Source organism: Thamnophis elegans, chromosome 5 (genome assembly GCF_009769535.1).
Source record: "Thamnophis elegans isolate rThaEle1 chromosome 5, rThaEle1.pri, whole genome shotgun sequence".
Classification (NCBI taxonomy): domain Eukaryota; kingdom Metazoa; phylum Chordata; class Lepidosauria; order Squamata; family Colubridae; genus Thamnophis; species Thamnophis elegans.
Window position 1 is genome coordinate 80046930 of NC_045545.1, and position 16210 is coordinate 80063139.

Genomic DNA, 16210 nt, shown 5'->3' on the forward strand with positions numbered 1-16210 from the left:
TTGTTTGCCAGTGATCTGTTTTCATCCTACTGCACCAAAGGAATTTATTCTTTCTTTGGGATGCTGTTTTTAATCTCAGCCTTCAATAATACACATGCAATGTTCCAACAATAGGCATGTCAGCTGTGGGAATAGCCTTTTCAAAGAGATCAGGCTGTTCTGATTGCTGTCTCTTTTTAAAAAAAGAAACACCAGTGAGCGTTTGCAGACCACGGCGGTTCAGTTTATTTTATACTTCTTGTTTTTTTTTAAACTGTTTTAGCTTACTTAATATAGATGATTTAAACTGATAGATTTGACAGAAAAGCAAAGTATAAATTCTCCTGGGGAAAAACACAGTATTAAATAATGAAAATATTTTGTGCTGCACCAACGTTTTTATTTCAGGGCTCAATCACATCTTTGCACGCTGTATGTGATGGGCCAAATGAGTCAAAGCTGCTATTACCTCTGCTAGAGGTATGTAATTATCAATCCTTTTTGAGGCTTGTCAGTTGTCAGTTTATTAATATTCCTGTTAATTTCTGACCTAGTTATTGAGTATTGATTTGGATATGAGCCTCACAGACAATGCCATCCTTCACATATTTCCTTCCTTCCTTCCTTCCTTCCTTCCTTCCTTCCTTCCTTCCTTCCTTCCTTCCTTCTACTTCTTGTAATTCAGAGCTCAGTTCCTATGTTGTACACATCACCACACATCACACAAAGGGGAACAGTTAGAAAGTCGGCATCTATTCACAAGTAGAAAAGTTGATTTATTTAAAGGCAGTTCTTAAAGCTGTTAATATCCACTGCTTTTTTTAATTGCTTGCTTATTACATTTCATGACTTAGAAAGACATATTAAAAAAGATAGAGAATATGATTTTGCTAGACTACCTAGAAAACTGCATTATACAAAAGTTGTTTGATGTCATATATTAACCTGAAGAGTCGACAGCTGGCAGCCCACAAGCCAATCACCATTTGGCTCACCACTCAAACTCTGGGAACATTTTATTTTCAACAAAGAAGTTGAAATTTGTATTAAAAATTTGTATTAAGTAAAGGATGAATTTATTTATTACAACTGAAGCACTATCTCTAAGCATCCTACAAAATAATTTAAAAATAAAAATGAAGATATGGAAAGCAAAACAGGGGTGCTGAACAGCCTTCAAATCCCTAGCAGGAGGGTCCTTGCCTCATTACACATCTACTCCCAACAGAGATTGTAATGGTTTCCTGAAAACAACTAAGAAAGGGAGTCACTCCAGTCTCAGTGTAAGCCAACGGTGTGCTATAGCTGCGGAAACAGCCAATGCAGTCCTAGGAGGCACTAATAGAGATAGAATCAAGATCACATGAAGTGTTAATACCACTTTATAATGCCTTGGTAAGACCACACTTCAAATATTCATCAACTTTTGGTTGCCATGATATAAAAAAGATGTTGAGATTTTAGAAAGAGTACAATAGAAGAGCAATAAAGATGATTAGGAGGCTGGAGGATAAAACATACAAAGAACGTTTGCAGGAATTGGGTATGTCTAGTTTAATGAAAAGAAGGACTAGGGGAGACATGATAGCAGTGTTCCAATATCTCAGGGGTTGCCACAAAGAAGAGGGAGTCAAACTATTCTCCAAAGCACCTGAGGGTAGAACAAGAAGCAATGGGTGGAAACTAATCGAGGAGAGAAGAAACCTAGAATTAAGGAGAAATTTCCTGACAGTTAGAACAATTAATTTGTGGACTCCAGAAGTTGTGGGTCCTCCAACACTGGAGGTTTTTTAAAAAAAGATTGGACAACCATTTGTCTAAAATGGTATAAGGTCCCCTGCTTGAACAGGGTGTTGGATTAGAAGACCTCCAAGGTCCCTTCCAATTCTGTTATTCAGGAGGAATGTGGTTTTAGAGAAGAGGGGCACAACCAAGATTGGGCTCCTTTGAATGGACAACAACTCTGCCTTAGACTCTTGCCTAAGAGAAAATATATTCATTCTTTTGCCAGAATGTGTATCAGAGATTGTGCAAAATATTCCTCTAGTTATTTACTTTCCTCATTTTAAATTATTCACAACCTTGAGAAATTCATCACTTTTAAAGTAGTATCCTCGAAACATCCTCTAAGGCAGCTTCAACCACTTATAGGAAATGTATGCTCAGCTTTTTTTGCCTTGGGAAGAGTTTAATTTTAAAGGTTAAATGAATGAGAGATATATTAACGATAATATCTTAACTGGTTCAGCCGAGTAGGTAGTAACTCGGCCTGCCACACCCCTGAACTGGTTCTCAGCCATCTTGTTTTTTGCTTCTGCACATGCGCAGAAGCATTTTATGAAGTAAAAATGCACGCGCAGCACAGCCCTGAGCAAGCCGACAGTAGCAGCAGCTGGAAACCACCCCCTGTTCTTAGTGTAATTTTAGTTACACAAATGAAGACATTGTGCATCAGTATTGGGGCACAATAAGACAGAAATTAAAATATGTAATAAAAATTATTTAACACTCAAGAATGGAGAAATTTTTTTAGCGTTCTACTGTTTTAAATCAATTAAAGTGACTCTCAACTTTCTGCTGATGGTTACTTCAAAATTGATTTGGCAGACCATATAATGAACTTCTTGTCCTGCCTGCCAAATCATTTATCTTACTCCTATTCTGTTAGTTTCTTCACAACAATAACTGTGTTATGAAAATAATAGGACTTTTATGTAGCAAACAAAAAACCTGAATGAAAGTAATCTTGACAGATTGGTATATATTGATTCCAAAAGGATCAATACAGAATTATGCGGTAAAGATTCCAGCTAGTCTAATTTCAACATTCCTATAATTTCACCGGCTAATGTTTGACTGATGACTCTTTCCTGGCATTACTTTTCCATCTGTATCTTGAATCAGCCTACCTAACAGGGCTGGAAATATTTGTCAGCTAGTTTAGCAACACACTCTCAGCATTTGGCAATATGTTCTTCTCAAGTTTTGTTCTGTAAAAACTATTTTAAAGTTACATTCATACTCCTGGTCTATAAAGAGATAATCACAATCTTCTGCTAAACTGCCCATCCTTCCCTCCTAAATGTCTCCTGTAAGTTCTTTACCATAGCTAATCTAAACTGTCTCATGTTATGAAAGAGCCCTGAGTCTGTGCACAGTCTCAAGGAAATTAGTGAAAGGGAAACTTATTCCCCCCCCCTCCAAAAAAAAGCATGCCATAGGTGGTTTATGACGAAAGTGGAAACTTTTTTTGGGTCCTTTCATCTAGAAATCAAAATATTTTTTTGAAAAGCCAGCTTCTGGGTAAAACAAAATATATGCCACTTTGATTTCATGCTATTTTCCGTGCAGAGAAAGAAGGCTTTTGAACAGAGCTTGAACTCCAGCGAAGCCTTTAAGGGGGGACGGAAGAAAAGGAAGGAATGAAATAGGTAGCTCAGTCCAGAGGAAGAAAATACTACCGCTCTTTTTCTAGGGGGAAACCCAAGTTGTCAGTCCATATGAATTCCTGTGCTAATCCATGCCGACCTCATGTTTTCCACCATCCTTGGCCACAGTAAAGATTATCTTTTGGAGGCAGACACCACTCCGTTTGAAAAGAAAGAGGAGGGGCTTCAATTTGGCAGGTCCTCATCTTGGATATGGAAAAAACCTCATCCTGCATTCCCTCGTACCCCACCCCAGCATCCAAGGATCTCAACCCACATCATAACAATGCCAAACACATCAACACAAGACTATCACCAGCAATCCCGAGTCTTCTTGCACAATGGTTTCCATAGAGTTTGTGTTGCCATCACAAGAAAGCTTGATCGAGTCTGCTGCTAGGGCAGGTTTTATGTTGTCAAAGCGCTAACTTTAATGTCCTGGATTTGGATGTTAAGTGCTATTATGACAGCAGCCTCATTATGGCATCCTAAAATGCTTTGCAAACGACTAAGGGTTAGAAGCATTTGTATCCCCTAAAATATTACAAGTGCAATACCAGCCAGTTACCAATCTTCATTTAAGTGTGAAGATTTGGGGGCAAACACTATTTGTTGTAAGGGACATGGTGGCTCAGTGGCTAAGACGCTGAGCTTGTCAATCAGAAAGGTCAGCAGTTGGAATCCCTACTGCCGCGTAACAGAGTAAACTTCCATTACTAGTCCCAGCTTCTGCCAACCTAGCAGTTTGAAAGCATGTAAAAATGCAAGTAGGAAAATAGGGTCCACCTTTGGTGGGAAGGTAACAATGTTCAGCATTTAATCATGCTGGCCACATGACCATGGAGATGTCTTTGGACAACCCTGGCTCTTCGGCTTTGAAACGGAGATGAGCTAGAGTTGTTCTCTAGAGTCGGGAACAACTAGCACATATGTGTGAGGGGAACCTTTACCTTTTATCTTACTATTTGTTTGCTTATTCGTTCACTCTTTTCATGTTCCCCACCCTCCCATCCAGAAACTCTTGCTTCAATTTAGTTTACAGGGTCATTGTTTAGGAGGCTAAAAAGGGAGGGGAAAATTGCAGTGAACTTTGAGAAGAAAGGTAGAACAGGAATGTACTAAGTAAATAAAACACATATCTCCAAATGATGATAAATTTCTGAGATAGTAGCAGACTACTGCCAAGTAAACCTACACTTTCCCCAAAATATTTGGAAATGACCCCAGAAGGATATTTCTCCAAAGCACTAGGAGTCAGTCCCAAAATCATTATTATCATTTTTTTTCTTTTCCTGGTGAAAACATTGCTGCAGGCTTAACCATCTCATTTTCCTCTGAATAACTGGAAGAATACTGTATATACTCAAGTATAAGCCTAGTTTTTCAGCCCACTTTTTGAGCTGAAAAAAGCCGCCTCGGCTTATACTCGAGTCAGTGAAAAATTTGCCCGAAATGGAAGAGAAAAAGGGGCGGGGCCATGCCGCTGGGTGACGCTCATGAATGGCCCAGCGCCCCTGAGTTTCCCCTCCCTCTGTGTCAGTTTGCCGCGCAGCGTGCACCGCACCATCCCCCCTCCTCACGTTCTAATGTAATGCAGGGCTATCTTACGATTCCCCTTCCTCCCCCTCCTGCCGCTCTGCAACGATGTCCCACCTCCTCCTTGTTATGGCAAGCAGCCACATAGCGATGTCCCACCTCCTCTGGTACAGTGATCCAATGATAGGAATCAGTGTGCCGTGTGTCATAGGAGGCGGGACATCATCATCACAGCGGGACATCAGCATCATGAGGTGAGTGAAGTATTTCATTGAATACACCGGTATTGTGTGATAATAATTTGTTATGCAGAGCAAATTTTTACAATGGCTACTGTATATTTAATGGGCACAGGCAGGCTGTATATGTTATTCAATGGGCAATGGCATTATTGGTATCTATTTTTATTTTTGAAATTTATCGGTAGCTGCTGCATTTCCCACCCTAGGCTTATACTCGAGTCAATAACTTTTCCAGTTTTTTTGTGGTAAAATTAGGTACCTCGGCTTATATTCGGGTCGGCCTATACTCGCGTATATACGGTAATTTGTGCTGTTTGAGAAACTACCTTTTGGGAAAGAGCTAAGGCAAATATTCTCAAAATAGTCTCCAACTGCAGGTCAGGATTCCCCAAACAGCTACAAGCAACCTAAGAGAGGGTCTTTAGAAAAAACCAATAATTGCACAGGTAGAGTGGAACCCTCATTGCGGCCTTTGCTCCTTATTTTACCCAAGCAAGTTTGCAATGGGCAGCTGTTGCAACACAAAGCACAAGAAACGCCGTGATATACAGGTAGTCCTTGACTTATGATCACAATGGAGCCCAACATTTCTGTTGTTAAGCAAGAGAGCTGTTCAACGATTTTTGTTCAATTTAAAGCCTTTCTTGCCGTACTTAAGTGAATTTGTTAAGTTAGTGACACCGTTGTTAAGTGAATCTGATTTCCCCATTGACTTTTCTTGCCAGAAGGTTGCAAAAGGTGATCACACGATGCCAGGATACTGCAACCATCATAAATATGAGCCAATTGCCAAGTGTCCAAATTTTGATCATGTGACCTGTGATGCTGCAATGGTCATTAGGGTGAAAAAATGGTCATAAGTCACTTTTTGCAGTGCTGTTGTAACTTTGAACATTCCTTGTATCTAAAGGAAGGATCGTTAAGTCGAGAATTAGTTGTACAGTTTATCTAGGATAATCAGAACTGCAGAAAAAGCAATTACTGCCAACCTGCCTTCCACTGAGGCACTTTGACTGAGCACATGTCAAAAAGAGGGCTGTGAAAATATTTACACATCCTGGACATAAATTGTTTCAATTTCTACCCTCAAAATGATGCTATAGAGCACTGCACACCAAGACAACTAGACACACGAACAGTTTTTCCCCAAATGCCCTCAATCTACTAAATAATTCCCTCACCACTGTCAAATTATTCACTAAGACTGCATTATTTGTAATTTTTTTGTAATTTTAATAGATTTGTATGCCGCCCAATCCCGAAGGACTCTGGGCGGCTTACAGAAAAGCAATACAAAATATTAAAAAAGATTAGATTAAAAACAGACTTAAAACGACTTAAAAACAAAAGCACAACATACACTCAGTTGTAATGAGGCTGAAGCTCAGTCAAGATCAACAGCCCCAGGCCTGCCGGAACAGCCCGGTCTTAACAGACTTACGGAAGCCAGGAGAGTGGGGAGGGTCTGGATCTCAGGGGGTAGATCGTTCCAAAGGGCCGGGGCAGCAACAGAGAAGGCTCTCCCCCGGGGAGCCGCCAGACAGCATTGTGTAGCCGGCAGCACCCGGAGAAGGCTCGCCCTGTGCGATCTTATTGGACGCTGGGAGGTATGTTGCAAGAGGCGGTCACAGAGATTACTATTACTATTAGTCTTCTCATCATTCCTATCACTCATCTCCTCCCCTTTATGACTGCAGGACTGTAATTTGTTGCTTGTATCCTTCCGATTGATATTGATATTGTTTCCTGATTGCTTATTTGTACCCTATGACCAGTGTTGGGATTCAAATAATTTACCAACCAGTTCTCTGCCCTAATGATCAGCTGGGTAGGTGGGGCTCGGTGGTCATGTGATCATGTGGGCATGGGCAAGTCAATGTCACTCAGGTCAATGGGCACTTCGCCTTAATTGTTACAATGGTAATAAGGGTTAACCGGAGGGGCAGTTTCTGTAAGCAGGGCAATAAAGACTAGGCTAGAAACAACACCAGAATGTTTCCTTCCTGCCTTCCTTACAGGATTAGCCCTGTAAAGTGGGAAAAAAACAAAAGATTTCTTCCAACAACCGGTTCTCCGAACTGCTTAGAAAGTTACCATCCGGTTCTCCAGAATAGGTGCGAACTAGCTGAATCCCACCACTGCCTATGACTATCATTAAGTGTTGTACCTTATGATTCTTGACGAATGTATCTTGTCTTTTATGTACACTAAGAGCATATGCACCAAAGACAATTTCCTTGTGTGTCCAATCACACTTGGCCAATAAAGAATTACTATATTAGAGGGATTGCCTCTTCCTAATTTCCTTTGCCAATCTCATGAGGTCCTGCAGAAGAGGTAACTTGCAGGTCATGTCTGCAAAAGAGTTCCATCTGATGGGACCTAGGATGTGGGCCTTTTTTGGCATGGGACCCACCCTCTCAAACACCCTCATTCCTCCTGAGCTGAGGTTAGCTCCAATCCCGTTGACCTTTGGAAAAGTCCTTAAAACAGTGGATCTTTTAGCAAACCCAGGGATCACCTGGCAATAGGGAGCCTGCACATTGACTGTATCATGTGTAACATTCCCGGGGTCTTATTTTTGTAATTTGTTTTAATTGGCTTTGTAGAAGGTTAAAATGTTTTGTACACCACCCAGAGTTAATTCATATGAGCAGTCATAACAGTGGTGGGATTCAATTTTTTTTTACTACCGGTTCTGTGGGTGTAGTTTGGTGGGCATGGCTTGGTGGGCATGGCAGGGGAAGGATACTGTAAAATTTCCATTTCCTCCGGATTAGCTAGGACTCGGGAGGCAGAGAATAGATGGGGCCAGTTAGAGATGGTATTTACCGGTTCTCCGAACTACTCAAATTTTCCGCTCCAGAACTGGTCAGAACCTGCTGAATACCACCTCTGTGTCATATACATTTGACAAGTAAGTAAGTAAGTAAGTAAGTAAGTAAGTAAGTAAGTAAGTACGTAAGTAAGTAAGTAAGTAAGTAAGTAAGTAAGTAAGTACGTAAGTACGTAAGTACGTAAGTAAGTAAGTAAGTACATGGGATACATTTATTCCTGGCTCAACCCTAACACCAATGGAACCACTTTATCTGATAAAATTTATTTTATCATTTTAAGTGGTCTCAGGACTTCACCTTTGGGAACTGATGGTATGCCATGGTATTTCTCCAAGGACAGGCAATTCTGCCCATAGGGGGAATAGGCAAATTAGTTTGTGTAAGGCGCTGGCCTAAAAACCAGGAGACTATGAATTCCAATCTCACATTAGGTGCAAAAGAGGATGGTGGGCCACGCCCTTCCTATCTCAGCCTAACCCTCCTCATAGGAAAATAGGAGGAAGGAATATTATGTATATTCACCGCCCTGGATTACTTATGACGTGATAAAGGCAGACTAATAAATAATAATTTTTAAAAAACCAGGAAGATTATCAGTGTATCACTGCCCAGAGTTGCTCTGAGGGAGATGGGAGTTCTCTAAAAATGAATAAAATAAATAACTGTCCTGACTCTTTGAAGTGGGTTATGGTGATCACCATAGCGTGTATATTTCATTCAGCCCACAGTGGAAGTTTGCCTCAGATTTCTCTTCCTGGAGGCCAAGGTAGAGACAAGCATCAACTGGGAAGTCATATGGATTGCTAAGCAAGGGTTGGCATAAATGGTTCCCTTTTTGACTCTAAGATTCTAGTATTCTAGTTTCTTTCCAGAGCTTCCTGGGCAACACAAGCCCAACATGAGGGAAACCATCTTTCTTCCCAAATCCTCTTCCTTCCATTCATTTCAACTAGAACCCTCACTGGGTTTTGCGTGCAAAGCATCTTTGTGTAGCCATGCAAATTTCCTGCCATAAACCAGATGAGCCCTAGGTGTATCGCCTGCTGTCTTTCTACATACAAAAGAGGAAATGAACGTCTTGATCTATTCACCACAATATTGTTGAAACATTAGTAGTTTGGTCGAGCTAGGATTAGAGATTTGTACTGTTGGGTAGGTGGGGATATTTTTGATGAAACCAAATCAGGAGGATGGTTCGATGGATTTCCCCCACCCCAAATGCTTTGTAGAATGAGCAGGATGCTTTTTCTTAGGGCAAGCTCCTGAGACCATAATATTCCCCTGATAGGCTAGGAGGAGAGTAATAGTTCAGCAATTAAAGATGCTGAGCTTGTCAGCTGCAGAGCTGACAGCCCAGGTTTGAGATTTGAACTCCATGCAATGGGGTAAGCTCCTGTTAACCTGCCGCAGCTCCTGCCCACTTAGCAGTTCAAAAGCAATGCAAATGGAAGTAGATAAATTGGTACCACCTCAGTGGGAAGGTAACAGCATTTTGTGCTTCTTTGGTGTAGAGCCATGCTGGCCCCATGACCATGAAAACAATGCTGTCTGGACACAACTGGACAGGGAAACTTTATCTTTTGATGGGTTAAGAAAACACCCCTCCTTCCAGCTGAAATATTCATTTAATTTTAGCTCTGCTCAATAAGATTTGCAAAATTTGGGAGGGAGGGGTGTTTAATGCTTTCGAATGTGCAAAATCTGATCAAACAATGCCAATAGAAGGACAAAGTAAGCAATAATTTCTTTGAAAATATTTTCTACACCTGGAAAAAACAAATGTTCTTTCTTTATCTCGTAGGGAAGGGAAACCATTGCTCTCCATATGCTGCTGAACTACAATTTCCAGCTTTCTTCAGTTTTGACTATAATGGATGGAGCTGGTGGAGATTACAACTTGAAAACATGTGCAGCTGTCCTGCCCCCACCCCGTCCCACCCCCGACTTCACTGATTGAAGGCATCGGTTGTCTATTGAAAGGGGTTTTGGCAATCTCCAGCCCACACCCATTTCCTATATTCTTTTTCTATGATTTTTTTTTAAAGAGGGGAAGTGGATATAAAAATTATGTTCAAGTACATCTCAGCTATACTTGAGAATAAGTGTGTTCTTATAGAGGCTGAAACAGAGGTGCTTGTTTGAAAGGAGCGGATGAGGGGAAGAATTATTACATGTTTCACTGGGCTAAATAGAGGGAGAAGAATGGGACACAGATGATTGCCTGAAAGATGATTGCTCAAAGAGCTGAAGCTTAAAAAATAACAGAGTTTGCTCTGTTGAAGGAAAAGAGGACCGAGAGTTGGCGGCAGATTCTTCTTACCCTCTTGGCTAGCCACTCCCAGAGGCAAATCAACATGAACAAAAGGCAAGACAGGGGATTATGGACTCTTTTCAGGCAACAAAGAGTTCCCATTCTTTTCAGCAAGGGTGGATAGCTAGTGGAATCATTGTACTTTGAGATGCATTTGGATAGGCTCACAGCTTTAGCTCCTCAAGCTATTTTCCTCTCTTGATCGTTGAACAAGTGATACCATGTTGGACTTAAAATGAGATATGCATGCTCAGGGAAAAGTCCAAGTCATCAGAACAATGCTGGATGATGTATATGGGGTTGGGGAGGTGGCTTTATAAGATAAACCTAGAAAGTCAGGATAATCTAGCAATTTATTTCTCATAGTGACCATTTTATCATTCACTAACTTGCCCATCTTCAACCAGGCAAGTGCAAAGGATGACTTTGGCCTAGGCTTTGTCTTCCACAGAGTTTTTTTAGTGGGGAAAACAACTGCAAAAGGACTAAGTGCATTAACTTGCACTTCTGAAAGAAAAGCAGGATATCAATTCAGAATAGCAGAGTTGGCAGGGACCTTATGGGTCTTCTAGTCCAACCCCCTGCTCAGGCAGGAAACCCTATTTTAGACAAATGGTTATCCAATCTCTTCTTCAAAACCCCAGTGATGGAGCATTTACAACTTCTGGAGGCAAGTTGTTCCACTGGTTAATTGTTCTAATAGTCAGGAAATTTCTCCTTAGTTTTTAGGATGGTTCTCTCCTTGATTAATTTCCATCCATTGCTTCTTGTCCTACCCTCAGGTGCTTTGGAAAATAGGTTGACCTCCCTTTCTTCGCGGCAGCCCCTTAGATACTGGAGTCAAAGCCACAAACACTATGATGTTGCAGTGAGCTGAAAGAAGGAATGTTTCAATTGTAAAAAATATAGTTTTGTTACCAGCCAACTGATTTCTTGAATGACACACTGGTAGTCCTCACTTCCAACTGCAATTGGGACTGGCAACTCCATTAGTAATCTATGCGGTTTTAAGGTAAGACATCTTGTGACCGTGACTTATTTACATCAGTTCTGGGTGAGATTGTGAATCAATTTACACACAGTCATTCAGCAATGACATCACATGAAATTTCCTGTTGGCTTCCCCATTGATTTTTCTCGTTGAAGGTCAGCTGATCACGTGACCACAGGTAACCCTGTGATGGCTGCAAGTTCAAGGATGTAAATCTCTTTTTCCAGTGCCTTTGTAACTTTGAATGATCACTCCAAGAACAGTTGGCAAACAAGGACTATGTGTAGTGTGATTCTAGTTTTGAACATCGATGTCTATTTCTCTTCATTGTTTCAACATGTGAACACATGACTAGCTCTGCTGGATCAGGGTTAGGCCAATCTTAGGCTACAAATGGGAGATCAAGGCATCCTTCCTTTTCCATTGTTGTTCCTGTACATCTAGCATGTATAGGTGGTTTTCCTCCGTGCCTGGAGGCAGCACCCGGTGATTAAGACTAATATCCAGTGGTAGGCGTGTCCTCTAGGAACGTACAGTATATAACCCCCTTCTGTAACCATTTAAACCAGCAGCTCACATCAGAACACGTAGCGCCATGTTCTACAGGTTGATTAGATGCACATGAAGAATATTTCTTCCTTTTGTGGCACTACATTAAATGATTCATTTCACGCTGGGAGGTGATAATTCAACACAATTGTTACATGTGCAATTTATAGTTTCCAGCCAAAGGCATTGGTATTCCTGCCAGATTGCTTACCTGGCCTCCTACTACTGAGGTTAAAAACGTTATGCTTTGGTTAACGCATAGCAGATGTAACATATTGAATGGATTCGTGAACCATGCTAAGTCTTAAACCAAGTCAGGCTTAAAAAAAACCCAAGTCTTTGAGCCTCAATAAAGCAAAACATATTATGGCTTACTGCATTGCATGAACAAGGTTATGATCATGTTATCCTTCTATTCACATTACTTGTAACCTCCCCCAAAAAAGACTGAACATTTTCACCCTCTACACCATATCTTCATTTTTGGGACAGTCTCCCACCCCATCCCCAACTGTTCTAGCTGTGGGAAGGACTGATTACTCCAAAAATCCCAGGTCCCAGGATAGAAAGAGACTGGGCAAAAGAGTGGGTGGGAGAAAAGGATAAAGCCTATCCTTTCTCTGAGTCTAATTTTTCTTAAAAGAAATATAAACTGAAGGAACATCTGGGAATGCATTAAGAGTTAAGCAGTTCCTCCTGGATGGCTTTGGTTAAACCCTTAGCCTCTCTGAGCTACATTTGGTTAATTCTTTTTTTTTTAAAGAAAGACACACACAACTGCATGTCACAGCTAGTATTAAATCAACCTCACTCTTTCCATCAAGCTTTGAAACCACCCAAATAAATGAGCACCGAGTGAGACATTGAACATGTGAGAGGCGTCATTCATACATTTCCTTCTTCTTGGTTTATGTTTGACTTGATCCATTCATAGATGATGAAGTAATTTTATATTAAACACACAGACAAACCAAAGGCAACCTAACCAGCCTACATTTAACTGGCCCCTACTCAATTTGCAGAGAAAATTGGGAAAATAAGTTCATACTGGAGGTATTTGCTTGCTTTTCTCTTTCTAGTTTAAATTATTTCGTGCTTGGTGGCAGTCTCCATGTTAATTTAGCATTACCACATGTCCCTTATTTTAAGGAATGTCTCTTAGTTTGATTTCAAAGGGTTGCCCCATATTCTACAACGACACAATTCCACAGGATATAAAAATGCTTCTTACATTAGAACACTATGGCATCACTAAAGCTGGATTTAAATAAAAATAATTACTTATAAAGTTTCTACATCAGAAAGAAGATTCCCCACAGCATATGGATTAAAAACCTACGTCTGGACCCAATTTGTTCAATGAAACATTAATCCCATGCTGATAGAACGAGGAACACTAGTTATTCATTATGGAAGCATTAAATCATTTTTGATCCAAATTTAATAATTTGGGAGCTTACGGTATTTCCTTTAGTGGGCTAACACTAGGGTCTTCCAGGGTATGAAGACCAACTCTTGATGTTTCCATTCAACAGCTATGTGGAATTACATGTCACAAGTTTGGATGATATCATTTTCAGTATTGTGTGTACTTGTGTCCGTGCTTATAATTCTCCAACGAAAGTTTTCTAAATGTTGAAGAGTGCCTATATGCTAGAGCAGGGGTGTCAAACTCACGTCGTCATGGTGGCATCACATAATGTATCAGGACTTCCCCCTTTTCGCTAAACTGGGCGTTGGCAGCGTGTGACGCATCTGACTCATAGAGCAGCCTTCCCTTAGAAGCTAGCTGTTCTCAGTGATGGAATTCCAGATGGTAGTAAAAACCATAGTGTTCTAGAAGGCTTTTGGAGATTGACTCTGTGCCATCAGGATCCAAATACTTTAATTTTATTAGGGAATTCATTTGATAGATGTTACATATTGCCTTGTAGCTTGGGGTAAATTTATGTCATTGTCTAAATTGAGTTTTATGCTGTCACAAACATCTGTGAATCTAACACACTTAGCAGTCTACAAATGTAATATGTAATGATAAAGATTACTAATAGCATTACATTTTTGTAAATATATGGTTTTCATTTTTGTCTACACTAATCATGCTTGAGAGTTCTATTCTTGAATAAGGAGTACAACTATGCTTGGTGTGAAGCCCGGTCCTCGCATTTCTTCTTTAGCAAACAGAAATTGGACAAAGTCCTGAATGTGCTCAGAATCTCTTTGCTGGAAGGGATCTATTGTAATCAACAAATTAAATATTTCCCAGCAGATCAAATGTTGACACAATTATATTGACGTGGGAAAAACACAGCTTTCTGCAGGCTTCCTGCTGAATGGCAATATCTATGGATTCCTATCCAGCAGTGCCAATAAGAAGATGCACAGATCACGAAACTTTCTCCCTAGCTTGAAGAAATGAAAGTATGCAGCTTGCATTCTTGAAACCTGCAAAACTGTGAAGACATAACCTAAACTAGGCAGAGGTTGGCTAATACGTAAACATTAGAATGTGCATTAATTTGAGGATCACAATTCTTTCTGCAGATGACTGAGCTAGATGAATTAGTTGTAGACATGTTGCAGTATTAAAACTTCTAATACAGATGGAAGAAGGATGTTATATCTATCTAGTCTTTCACTCATTCAAATAGAAGTTTCCTTAGTAATATATTCCTTTCTCATTCTTGTTTTTCCAGAAACTTAACAGTATTCTGTTTAAGAGTGTACTCTACATTTGGTGAATAAAGTTAGTCATATGTTCATGTTAATTACAGCTGTGGGTAGATAGAAAGCTTCCCCTAACATAATACTGTTTTCTTTTTACAAAAAGAATTGGTTAAATCGATGGAAAATGTATGATTTACTGATAGATGATTTCTTTTTTTATTATTGGCAATGACAGCAATGTCATGCAGACTGGATATCTAAGCAAAATATGTAGAGGACCTACAATTCAGATTGTTGAATATTTAGATTTGGAAAACTAAGATACTGTACAGTCTGACCTCTGAACTACCAAGACTCAACCAGATCAGTAAATCATGGTCACATGATATAAGAGAAGATTGCTATACAGAAGCGTATTTATCATTCAGAGTAGTCTGTGAGATAAGTATGCATATATAAGTACACATCTTAATATGGGTAGAAAAATGGGTAAAAATGAATCAGGTAGGTAACAGCTAGGTAACATTAACATATCAAAGAGATCTATTGTACTCTAAACAATTAATAAAATTTCAACAGAATATTAAATCCTGTAGGGATTTCAACCTCATCGAGTTGTACTCAAGTTTATTTACTGGAATGGATACTACAGTGAAAAAAGTTCCTTCTTCTTCATCTATCATGTTAAATCTTACTTTATAGGGTGGAAGCCCCAGTGAAAATAAAAGAAGCTGTACCTCTCTTTACACTTCTGAAGAAAAAAATAACCACTAGGTTTCCCACCCCCTTATTTTTAAAACTTGGTTTGAGAATATTTAAATCTGTTTTGAATTTATATTCTCTCTTCCACCATCAAAATTTCCCAGGATTATTCTGATATATTTTCTGCCTCTTAATTTTCTCATAATATAGTAAATCATCTAACTGTACTGAATTCTTATTAAGAAGAGTGTTTTTTTGTTTGGATAATATCAGTCTCATTCTATGTATCTGTATAACTTGGCAAATGCTATTAACTTATTGGGTATAAATTATAAAACAACTAAGTAACGGCTAAAAAAAACACTTTATTTCATACATAATGTCTGGTATTGAACACGTTTTGGCATGCAAGTATCTGTTCTCTTTTTTCATTGGTAACCAGAAAATCCATCAGAATAATTTTAAGGTTGACTCAGCCTTCCATCCTTCTGTGGTGGGTAAAATGAGGACCCAGATTGTTGGGGAAAATATGTTGACTCTGTAAACCACCCAGAGAGGCTGTAAAGCACTGTAAAGTGGTATATAAGTCTAAGTGCTATTGCTATTGCTGAATTAGATAGCAACTGAAAGGTGCCTAATACTTGGAGTATCTAGAAATGTATCTACCATTTTTTAAATACTGTAATATCTAAAGGACTTTCACAACTACATTTCATAGTCATTCTCAAGCCTTTGCAGAACCATCTAAGAACCATGCAAAGAATCCTGTCACTGGGCAGGTATTTACTAATAGGAAAAACAAATCCTGCATTTACAGCTTTTAGCAACTCCTTTAGCTTATTACTCAAATCTGCTGACTGCCAAAATCTGCTTGTTTGAGCAGATTCAATTAAGCCCCAACAACTTAACTTTCAAATTAGCTTCCCTGATTAAGACATCTGGCTTTTCATTCTTGATAATAAGCCATC

General features: G+C 39.6%; 1 protein-coding gene across 1 annotated transcript in view; it reads right to left on the bottom strand.

The window, feature by feature from the left end:
- The window catches only part of NFATC2 (nuclear factor of activated T cells 2), a 163593-nt gene that overhangs the window by 29604 nt on the left and 117779 nt on the right, over window positions 1-16210 (bottom strand).